The sequence below is a fragment of the Panicum virgatum genome, chromosome 6K (assembly GCF_016808335.1).
Source record: "Panicum virgatum strain AP13 chromosome 6K, P.virgatum_v5, whole genome shotgun sequence".
In the NCBI taxonomy this organism is placed as follows: domain Eukaryota; kingdom Viridiplantae; phylum Streptophyta; class Magnoliopsida; order Poales; family Poaceae; genus Panicum; species Panicum virgatum.
Genome location: NC_053141.1, coordinates 19448713 through 19460204, shown reverse-complemented (window position 1 = coordinate 19460204; position 11492 = coordinate 19448713). Strand labels below are relative to the sequence as shown.

At 49.9% G+C, this 11492-nt stretch overlaps 1 long non-coding RNA gene across 3 annotated transcripts; it reads left to right on the top strand.

The window, feature by feature from the left end:
* Window positions 1-466: 466 nt before the first annotated feature.
* LOC120711997 lies at window positions 467-5782 on the top strand. 3 transcript variants are annotated; one of them, XR_005690581.1, is made up of 4 exons: window positions 467-686; window positions 2682-2767; window positions 3250-3375; window positions 5628-5782. It is a non-coding gene; the product is annotated as an uncharacterized LOC120711997 (long non-coding RNA). The 3 variants fall into 3 exon arrangements; XR_005690579.1 differs by lacking the exon at window positions 467-686 and having other exon boundaries at window positions 2451-2767; XR_005690580.1 differs by lacking the exons at window positions 467-686; window positions 5628-5782 and adding an exon at window positions 3718-3776 and having other exon boundaries at window positions 2451-2767.
* The last annotated feature ends 5710 nt before the right edge of the window (window positions 5783-11492 follow it).

Sequence of the window (11492 nt, the reverse complement as noted above, 5' to 3'; positions counted from 1 at the left end):
TCACCTTGCATATGTCAACACTTGGCTTGATCTTCTTTGAATGATATGATCCACTCCATATCATCACATGACCTCTTTGGTCCATCGATCTTGACCTTGCTCGCTCTTCACCGTTGCCTCGGTCCATCGGCGCCAAATCTTGCCCAAACTTCACCGCCTCGCGGTCCCTCGCTTGAAAGCCTTGACTTGCCCTTCTCCATTGCAACCGGTCCATCAAGCCAAGCCTTGTCTTGATCTTCTCCACTTTGGTCACATAACTCCATGTCATGTCTCATATGCAATGAGCTCCTCGATCACACTATATGAGCATAGCATCAACCCTTAGCCATTTCTCCTCCATGGCACATGTTGCTCATACTAGTGTCTTTGTGTGGACTAATCTCCTGTGTATCTCAACATAAACACTTATTAGTCCACCTAAGTTGTCACTCAATTACCAAAACCAAACACGGGCCTTTCACCCGTACATACTATCCCTTCCCCTCCCCTCTCATGTTCCCATCTCTTCTATCTCCTCCGGGACCGGATGGCAGCCAAGCCTGATGGCAGCAAAGAAGGGCGCAGCGCACGGTCAAGGGCGACAGCAGGTAGGGAGATCGCCGGGGTACGGTTTCCTCCAGGGCCGGAGAACCTCGTTGCGGTGGAGCACCCACAACCCGCAGCGCACAGCCATCGACCTCGACAATGTACAGTGATCTGTTTCCGAATTTGTTCCTTTGTTTTACCTCCTACGTTGTGTTTTTGGATCTGATTTACCGTTCAGACCAATGGATTGAGTTCTCTTTCTATAGTGTCCCTACAGTAGCCCAAGCATTTGCTAGATCTATTTGCGTTAGAGTTAAATACACCAGTGGCCCTCGAACTTGTCCTCAGGTGCCAATTAGGTCCACGAACTTGTAAAATCGAAATTTGACACCCTGAACTTATTAAGTTGTGCCACTTAGGTCCATACCTCTTGACATGGCACCACGTGGCATGAATTTTTGCAAATAAAACCTCTAAAATTGCTATCTTCTACCTTCACCCCTCCCTCCCATTCTCTCTCTTTCTCTCTCCCCACGCCTCCCCTGCTTCTTTGGAGCTCGCCGCCGTCCCCTGCCTCCTCACCTTCCACTAGAGCTCGCGGCCGCCGCGGACGCCACCGCCCCCTGGAGCTCGTGGCCACCACCCCTGGAGCTCGCGGACTCCGCACTCGCCGCCGCCCCTGAAGTTCGCGGCCTCCGCGGCCGCCCCCCTGCCTCGCCGCTCCATGGCGGCGGCAGGATCTTGCCCCCCTCGGCTGTCCATGGCGGGAGCCACCGCTGAGATGGAACTCGCAGGCCACGTGCGCGCGGCGACAGAGCTTGCGGGCCTTGCCCGCGCGGCCGCGTAGGAGGTCGCCAAGCTCCCCCACTCTCTCGCCTTCCACCTCGCCCGCCCACCCGCCCGTCTCAGCCGCCATGAGCGAGCGCCAGGCCTCCCTCCTTCGCCCTCACCACTCGCGACTAGCTCCGCGCCAACGCAGCCCCTGCTCGGGCCGCCGCCGCGCGCGCACACGGCCGGACCACTGCGCCCTGGCTCGGCACGGGCGGGGTCCTGCTCCATGAGCCGCGTGACCTCGCCGTCATGCGCGCACAGGGCAGCCTCCTGCTCCGCCCGACCTGCCTCGGCGCCCTTGAGCATCGCGGGAGCTGGCGGAGGAGGTCGCTGCCCCCACATGCACCGCGGCGGCATCCGGCGTGGTGGCGCCGGGAGCGGGGGCGGCGGATGGCAGCGAGCGGTGGAGCAGAGCCAGATCCGGTCGCCATCGTGAGAGAGAGAGAGAGGAGGGAGCGAGGCCCCGCCCCGCTGCACCCGCCCAGCCGCCACTCCCGCAGCCCACAAACTCCTCCTCCCTCCCTTGCTCGGTCCCCTGCGCCCTGCGTTTGCCGCGCCCGCCCAGCCGCGGCTCCCACACAGGCCGCTCGCGCCGGACGCCGCGTGCTCCTGCCACCCGCGCGGATTCGGCTTGTTGGGGCCGGGTGTGGGGGCGGCGGATGGCAGCGAGTGGCGGAGCAGAGCGAGGCCCCGCCGCCGCTCCGCGCAGGGGATCGAGCAAGGGAGGGAGGAGGAGTGCGCCGTGGAGGAGAGGGAGCGAGGAGGGCCGGCGCAGCGAGGCGGGGAGGAGGGGTGCGCGCCAGCCGCTCGCCGGCGGTGGGGCGGAGGGGCGGAGGGGGCGCGCCGGCCTCGCCAGCGGTGTGGTGGAAGGGGCGAGGAGGGCGTGCGTGTGGCCGATGGGGGAGGAGGCGTGGTGAGGGGAGGGGAAAGAAAAGAAGGGCTTCTTTGTATATATTCATACCCCTTCAGGGGTTATGGACCTAAGTGGCACAACTTAACAAGTTCAGGGTGTCAGATTTCGATTTTGCAAGTTCGTGGACCTAAGTGGCACCTGAGGACAAGTTCGAGGGCCGCTGGTGTATTTAACTCTTTGCGTTATTCTGGCTCATCAATAAGATCGACATAACTCCTGCTTGGTTAGACCATCTGATTAGACCGGTGGCTTGTGTCTGCTAGTATGCGTACTCATACCTACAAGTGAACCAAACCGTGCATTTACTAAGAACTATTTACTCGCATAGCATGGAATTTATTTTCATGTTAGCTCTATTTAGGCGATATATAGTTCTGCACTATGTCTGGAATTAATATTAGCCTGATTTTAGAGGTAGATCAGGTGGAGCTGATGAAGAATCGACCACAGCAGGATAAGTCCAAGCTCACTGGGTTGGCCTTTGGTCCTAGTTATCAGGTACAGATCCACCATCCCGTGCTAACTTTGTATTACTTCTGTTGAACACTTTTATGTTTATTACTTATTAGCCTATTATTATGCTTGAACAATTTCCTTAGCTTAGTACTAGATACCTGACTACTAGATATCTCTGTTAGGCTGTTAGTACTAGCCTATTATTATGATTGAACAATTTCCTTAGCCTGTTAGTACTAGCTTTGTACTATTATTATTTTAACTCATCAGGAATCAAGTACTGATCTTTGCTGTTATATGGCCCGTTTAGGAGTTCTGTACCTTTGCTCTTTCGATTGGCTAAATGTTTAGGAGTGGATAGGTTCATAGTTTTGTCCTCTATATGACATGGTCATTTGAGAGACCCTCTTAAATTTTAGTACTGATCTATGGTTCTTTACTTCTTTTGTTAGTAAGCTTTAGTATCAAACATAAACATTGTAGCTAATGGCACACTTGATATGAATTAATTCATTCTGTTCCAGTTAAAGGACAGCTGGCCCAAATATCCAGATACAGCCTGAGTCAAGATGGGACACGCTGTGGCAACAGTCACGCGTTCTGCAGCATGAAGATCCGCTGGTCACGTGGAGCACTGCATCGATAATCAAGTAACAATATTTCTTGACAGAATCAGCAATTCTACATCCACCTTATGTGCTACGCATTCATTTATTTGCTTAGCCATATAAGTTGCATGCTATTAGCATGCTCCATTACAAATGTGGTACACCAGACTTGAGATAAGCCTCTTCTTTTGTTTGAGCTTTGGAAACATATATTTGCTAGTGATGAGTTGTCGTGCTCATTTGATTATTTGCTATATAGATATCTTGTCTCTGGGCTGTTGTAGCGAAAATGGCCTCTTATGCCATATTTCAATATAATGTTTTGGCGATTGATGACACACACAACACTTGGAGTAATATGATTGTTAAGATGACCATTCTCAGGCTTTTAGGTTCAAGTGATGACAAAGAGAAGTTAGGCGTAGCTAGGCCTGAAGGGCAGCGCCCTGAAACCTCTTCGGTCCAAGGGACAAGAATTGAAGAGACCGTGAAGAAATCCAAGTCGATAAGATCAAGACGAAGACAATTTGCTATCACCGGTTAAAATGATGATGAGCAAATTGCACTCATCGGTGCAATGAACTTGGCACCGGATTAACCGACGTTGGGTATTTTACACTCACCGGTGTAATGGACTTGGAGGCCGAAGAGACAGCAGGAGTTTTACAGGCACCGGTTAAACCGATGATCAAGGCAAAGTGAGCGTCGGTGCAGTTGTCCAGAGACTATTTTTCGGGGGGTTTCTGAGCTTGCACTCACCGGTTATACCGACGATGATTTCAAGAGCGTCGGTGCAATTGATCAAGTAGCCGTTGGAGCAGTAACGGCTAAGTTGCTGGGAAAATACACTCACCGGTTAAACCGGTGATGACATAAACTGAGCGTCGGATCAACCGGCGTTAAGGGATTTCGTCAGCCTTTTCCCAACGGCTCTTTTGGGGTGTGTGGCCTATATATACCCCCAAGGCCGGGTCATTTGCAAGTGCTGGAGTTGCTGAAGCCTGCTACACTTTAAGAACACCTCCAACCACCTTAGAGCATCATTGCACATCATAGAGGCTTAAGCACACTTGTGAGAGTGCTTAGTGCTTGTAATAGGGATTAGTTCTTGCAAGAGCTCCCTTAAGAGAAGCCTTGTTGCGGCAAACATCTTGTGTACTCGTCGTGTGACTCTCCGACTAAGTGTGGAGAGGCAACGACACTTTGTGTGGAGAAGGAGACCCCTCTTGGTGAGAAGCTCCAATAGTGAAAACGGTGCCGTGAGTGACGCTTCGAGAGAGACGGTGGCGGTGACCTTGTCTTGGTGACTTGGGGTCACTTAGCCTTTGCTTGCCGGGAGCCTTGGTGGCAAAAGCAAGATGGTGATTAAGCGAAGAGACTCGGCATCACACTTGTTCTTGTTGGACAAGTGACCGTGGACGTAGGGAGGGACTTGGTGTCCTTACCGAACCACGTTAAATCGTGTGACTTGGTGTCTTCACGGGAGTTTGCATATTCTCTCCCTTACCTCTTTACTTACCGTATTACGTTTCCGCATTTACTCTATCTTGCGTGACTTTACTTTCCTAGTTAGTTTGATTAGTATTGGCTATAGGTTGCAAGTCTTTTAGGGGTAAGTAGAGAGTAGCATAGATAAACCTTAGTCATAACTAGTATGTGTAGGACGTGTTAGGTTTATCTCATGCAAATAGATTGAGCCCTAGGATAGAAAGCGATTAGCGACCCTATTCACCCCCTCCCCCTCTAGAGTCGGACACCCCGGTGATCCTTACAACTGTAGATAAGTGCTCCTAATTTTAGTTGCTCCATTGTTTGTCTATAAGGTAGTAACACTAAATGCCCTGTATATTACCTGTAAGATCGGAATGCTATATTCTTTGTGCATGTGTTTTGACTACCGATTTTGCCATGTTGCTTTTACTAGTTTATTCTATATGATGTACTGTTGTTGCTGCCTTGTGACCAGTACAAAAATGCCTTATTGCTCTAAACTGTTGGAGCCATTTGGCTCTAAAATTTCATTCGATGTGTTGATATCCTGTAGATAACAAAATGATATCTGAAAGCTCTGAAGATGATTTTGCGCTCTCTGGTTCAATAATTTTGACAGCTAGATGTCATTCTCAAATCTCAGTCAATTGTTGTGATAATTGGATATGTGGGTTCAAATTGTTTGAAGCTTGCTCTTATAAACCTCAACATGGCTGTTACTGTGTTTTTTTAAATAGCTAAATACTATTGGATATGAAGTGACATGCAAAATTAATTACTAGCTCTCTCTCTATTGCCTGCAGCTGGCTAACACAGAGGAGTACAGAGCTAGAGGGCACGAGGGATGATATTGCTAACTTTTTGTTTTGTTGGATACAATTTATGTTTTCTATAGGACTCTAATAATGTGTATGGATATAACTGAGTATGGATGTAATAAATGAATAGAAATTTTTTTAATTTTTTTTTATTTTTTAATTTCACATAGGTAATGGGCATTACCATAATATCCGTTACCTATAACTATTATCGGTAACGGATGTAATGATGCCCATTACTGATATTTTGTTATTGGTAATGGGCATAATTGATGCCCGTTACCGATATTCTGTTATAGGTAACGGGCATTTACTTAATGCCCATTACAAATGACTGTTTTTGGTAACGGGCAAATACCCGTTACTGATGATGGGTCATTAGTAACCCGATAACGGTAACGGGTGATATGCCCATTACAAAAGGCCATATGTGCCCGTTACAAATCAGGAGTTCTCACGTAGTGGTAAATTTTAAGCCATTCAAATTCATACGTCCAAGTCTTCTCCAACACCCAGGTAATCTGAATTTCTCATAGGAATGATATGAAACAGTGCAGAGGCAGGAGAAGGTACTTTTGACATGATGGGAAATTAGGAAAACAGGACTACCCAGGTATTGTAGTAGTACTATATACTACTCCAGGTATTCTACTACCCAGGCAGGAGTACGTACTCGACAGGAGCTGGTTTTGCAGGATCCTGACCCTACCCGTGGGGGGCCGCTAATAATTTGTCTCAACAGCGGGGGACAATGCAAGAGATGGCTGGCAGCGCGGGGCCCGGCAGGGGCCGGGGATCGGAGGCGTGCAATGTGCAGCACTGTTGGGTACTTGGGTAGGAGCACTGTTGGGTGCGTGCCAAGGTCGTCTGGCTGCGTTGCATATTACATCATTCATGGCCAACATGTATGGCCGGCCACCACCTAGATCAGATCGCCCACTTTATACTTTTATATCATCCGTAATGTTAGTTAGACCAGTGATAGTGGAGGTTTTATATAAGTTTTATGACATTAAAATTTATATCACATCAGCAAATTTACTGACGTAACAAATTTATTAAGAGAAGAGATAAAGAAAAGTTTTATAGAATGAGAGAATAGTTTATCTCCATAACATTCCCCCGGTTCGACTATCAAATTCTTAATCTTAGTAGCTGTGCAACGAAAGTATGCATTGAGACTAGCACCATGGCTTAGTGTATTCCTATAAATTATGTTTTGGTCTCTGGATTACACTTACAAAACCTGCAAGAGGAAACTTGACGTTAGTTGATCCTTCCTCGGTTCCGAAATGCTGTTGTTCGTTCGGTAGCAGGCTAGCAGCCATCATGTCGCGCGCGTGTGCGTACCGCGTACGCGTACTCAAAGGAACAGAACAGCGCTACGGATACGACTAGCAGAGCAGAGCACATAGCATCACGCGCGTCCGATACCATGGGTGGACCGGATTCGGATGTGGATCCCCACCACACGTCAATCTCGGGCGTGCGACTCGTACGGTGGCTCTCCGCTCTCGATCGACCGGAGACGACAGCGGCCGGGCAGAGGCCGGGAGCGCGGCGACAAGCCGACAAGCGGCGCGGCAGGCCGAGAGCCATTCTGTTATCGGCGATGTGCATGCATGGTTGCCGTATGGCACGGTGCATGAGCGCTGCTGCTCCTGCTGCTGCTTGTCGTCTCCCTTTCTTCGTCCGTCGAGATAACACGTCGGCACCACAGACCATGGCGCCGAGGTGCCACGCCCGCACAAACCAGGGCTCTGTTTGTTTCAATCTAGAGATCCTAAATCACGCAATCCGAGAAAAGAATCTCACATGCATGCAGTACTAAATGAAGTTTATTTGCAAAACCTTTTTAGAAATGAGTATAATTTTTCGCGATGAATATAATGACGGTAATTAATCGATGATTGGATACAGTGATGCTACAGTAACTATCCTCTAATCACGCGGTCAAATGCCTCATTAGATTCTTCAGGGTTCCTAGCGCGGGGTTTTGGAGTTGGTTTTGTAAACTGGCTTTGTTTAACACCGTAATTAGCGGTCAAAATTTCCTAGTATACTCTAATACAGGAAGCCAAACAGGGCCCAGATGTCTGATGTGGCGTCTGACGTGGCGGAAGGCTCGGCGCTGTAGATCATGGCGCCGACCTCGGCGCCGCTGATCAGGGCGCCGAGTTCTTAACCGTTTAGTTTGACCGGGGCCATTCACCGTTTACCGCGCCTGCACCGTTTACCGCACCTCCCCCGCCTTCGTCGTCCTCCGCCCCGTCGTTTTGCCTCCGCCGCCGCCCCCCGAGCCTGCCGTCCGCACCAACCAACCAGATGGACAATGTATTTAGATAGACAATTTATTTATAGTGATATGAGCAAGTTTAGTTAAGAAATGTGTCAATTTAATTACAAATTTTGTGTCGTGCACACCAACCAGATGGACAATGTAGTGACCGTTTATCATGGAGGAATTGTTGAGATAGATTAGTTTTCGAATGTCACATTTGTTGGAATGGACAGTGTTTCTTTGATGTTTGATAGTCGACCGCTGTTTAGTGAGCTGATGTTATCGCCATAAATTAACAGGGTTAATTTATGGACCGAAAGCAAGATGGGTTTAAAGCAGAAGATCAAGAAGACTTGTAAATCGGCTCCTGCGTGAGCATCTGGGCCACATGGGCCGTGTATCCTTAGATTTAGTTTAAGATTAGAGATAGAGTCCGATCGGGACATGATTAGTTTAGATTGTTTCCCAAGTCTCCGGACTATAAATATGTATCCTTTGTTATTCATGAAAGAGAGCGTCATCACGACTCGTAAACAACAACTCTCGGCGCATCGCCACCCCTAATCCTAGGGTTTCATCCAAGTAAGCGCCATGCTGCCCTGATCGCTTCTCGCGATCAGGGCAGCATTGTTCTTGCTTTTACCTTGGTATTACTCGTACTGAAGCATTTTTGATGGCGAGTAGTACTTGTTATCTTGATGTTCGTAGCATGTCTTTCAATAGATTCATCATGCTTTCGTTGTTTATCATCTACTAATATCATGTTGTCTCTGTGTAGTCACGTTTCAATCTCATGCTAGTTCTTGTCGCATAGAACTAGTTACACAGAGGCAACACCCTGCTTCTTTTGAGTCTAATAGATCTGATCTGTTATGATTTGCTCTTATCTTAAGAGTTTGCGTAATATCTGCTAGGTTAGGCCTTGCAAACGGGTTGGACGATCCGGTGGTGTAGTAGATGCTTTACCTTAGCCTTGATAGGGATTGTTCCGGGAATCGGCTCTTGCTAGTTCTTAGGCCTCTGTTTTGGGTTATGGTTTAGTTGTCTGTTATGTTCATTAGGCCTAGTCACGTGTAGGATGTTCCGATCTAGTAGTGAAGCTTTTACCATCGTGGATTAGATTAGTTAGATTTAATTGAAGCAGTTTTACAGTTATTTGCTCTATTTACCATATCTGGATACGATCAGATCCGATCTGATACCGGGACACGATCGGCTCTTTAAAGCCGATGCAAGAGTCGTCCCGGGGAGCCGACCACGGCTCGGACTTACGTTTACGCGTGTCTTTGTATGCAGGAAACTGTTCGGAGCACGTTTGCACCCTCCTGATCGGGTATAGGTCAGGTGGCACGCCCGATTTTCCACAAAACCTCCGGGCGCATGACGGAATTGCGGGCCGTCGACGAGGGAGCAGTGCCTGCCAGTGCCCCAGCAACCTCCCGGCTCTTCGTGTTGCCCGTCGCTGCTCGCCGGTGGGTTTCGACTGACAACACATTCTGGCACACCCGGTGGGACTCTTCTCGGCAACAACATCTACTGCAACAATGACTGGAGCTCAAGACCAAGAACCCGCTCTCAAGCCCGTCACGTATGAAGAGCTTCCTCCTGAACATAAGGAGAAGTATGATGAGGTCAAAGTTCTGTTGGAAGCCGATCTCATCGGCTCTTTTGAGAGGACCCGCAACCATGGCATCAGGTGGAAGGGGTTCTCGCCTGAAGGCGCTCTCGACAATGTGGACCTATCTGTACCATCAGAGGAGCGCACCAGGGCCCTGCGTCAGGAGATGAACTACATGGTGGCCCATTCGCTTCATCGGCATTCTCAGAGCCTGATGAACGAGCTAGAGCGCATGGCCCATCGCGTCATCCAGGAGATAATCAAGAACCAGTACTCTCCATCGGGGCCAATCCTGGGGAGTCACACAGAGGAAGCTGCACTACATTCTAGGCCGCAACTGTCATTCTCATTTGCAGCTCCCAGACCATAGAGCTCGCCGATCTACGTCGTCCACAAGATCGGCGGTGATCCTGAGGAAGGCCAGTTCCTCACCGAGCCACCTAAGGAGATTCCGCACGGCTACACGTGCGCCTACATCCCTGACAACGTCAGTCCAGCACGATCGGTGCAGGTGATGAACCCAGGAGCTTCTGGAGTAGACGCAGAAAAACAAGCGTGGCTGGCAAAGTACGCTACTGGGCCGAGTGCTGAGCCATCGGCCCCAGGAGTTCTTAGTGTGGAGCAGGTCAGTGCAATACTCAGAGACCAGTTCGGCATCCTGCCCAAGAGGAAAGCGGTCGGCTATTCCAAGCCATATCCAAGCGACTATGACTTGATCCCATTGCCACCCAAGTATCGGCTTCCTGAGTTCACCAAGTTCAACGGGTCAGAAGGAGCCAGCTCCATCGAGCATGTGAGCCGATACTTAACGCAGCTTGGGATGATCTCAGTTTCGGATCCATTGAGGGTCCTGTTCTTCGGCCAATCTCTTACAGGCCCAGCTTTTGGATGGTATGCGTCACTGGTTCCGGATTCGATTCGGACTTGGAGGCAGCTTGAAGATCAATTCCATACTCAGTACCACTCGGAAGCTGCAGAAGCCGGAATTGCCGACCTCGCCCAAGTCAGGCAGAAGCGAGGAGAGACTGTGTCAGAATACATACAGCGCTTCAGGGAGGTCAAGAACCGATGCTACTCATCGCGCATCACAGGGAAGGAGGCAGTCGATCTGGCTATCCTGGGACTCGCTAAGCCGATCAAGGATGCGGCTTTTCAGTTGGAGTTCACGTCTCTGGCGCACCTGGTGCAGAAGCTTACAGCATACGAGCATTACCACCCTGAGCTGTACCAGGACAAGTTCAAGCGTCATGTAAACATGGCACAGGCTGAAGAATCTGACAACTCTGGCGAGGAGCAAGAAGTAGCCGTGGCAGAGTGGACCCGGGGGGCAAACCCTGTCCCGTGTAAGTGGGTCAAATAGCAGGGACTTGTGAAGGGCTTCGACTTCGACGTGACCAAGGCGGAGCAGATATTTGATCTGCTCCTCAAAGAAAAACAGCTGAAGCTCCCAGAGAATCACAAGTTGCCAACGGCCCAAGAGCTGCAGGGAAGACTGTACTGTAAATGGCACCACTCGTTCACTCATTCCACGGGTCAGTGCAAGGAGCTACGTCGTCAGATACAATCGGCTATCGAGCAAGGCCGATTAATCCTGGCTCAACACACGATGAAGGTCGACACCAAGCCCTTCCCGCAAGCTAACGTGGTGGAGCTGTCAGCCTTCGGAGCCGAGGGCCAGGACTTGGCATTCCAGATCAACATGGTGGGACCCATGCGCCGCCATGACAAGCAGAGGAGAGAGGCCGTTTCTGGCAAACGGCCACAAGATGAACGTGAGCTGGAACAGCGGCATGTGACTGAAGAGCAGGTGCGCCACATCCGCAATCAGCTCCCAGCTTCTAATCGGCTTCTGGAAAAATACCAATACCAGTACCATCTACGCCGCCGATACGAATCGGAAGAAGACGAGTACGAGCACCGCTCAGGAAGGACCTTGGGGAGACGCCAGGCT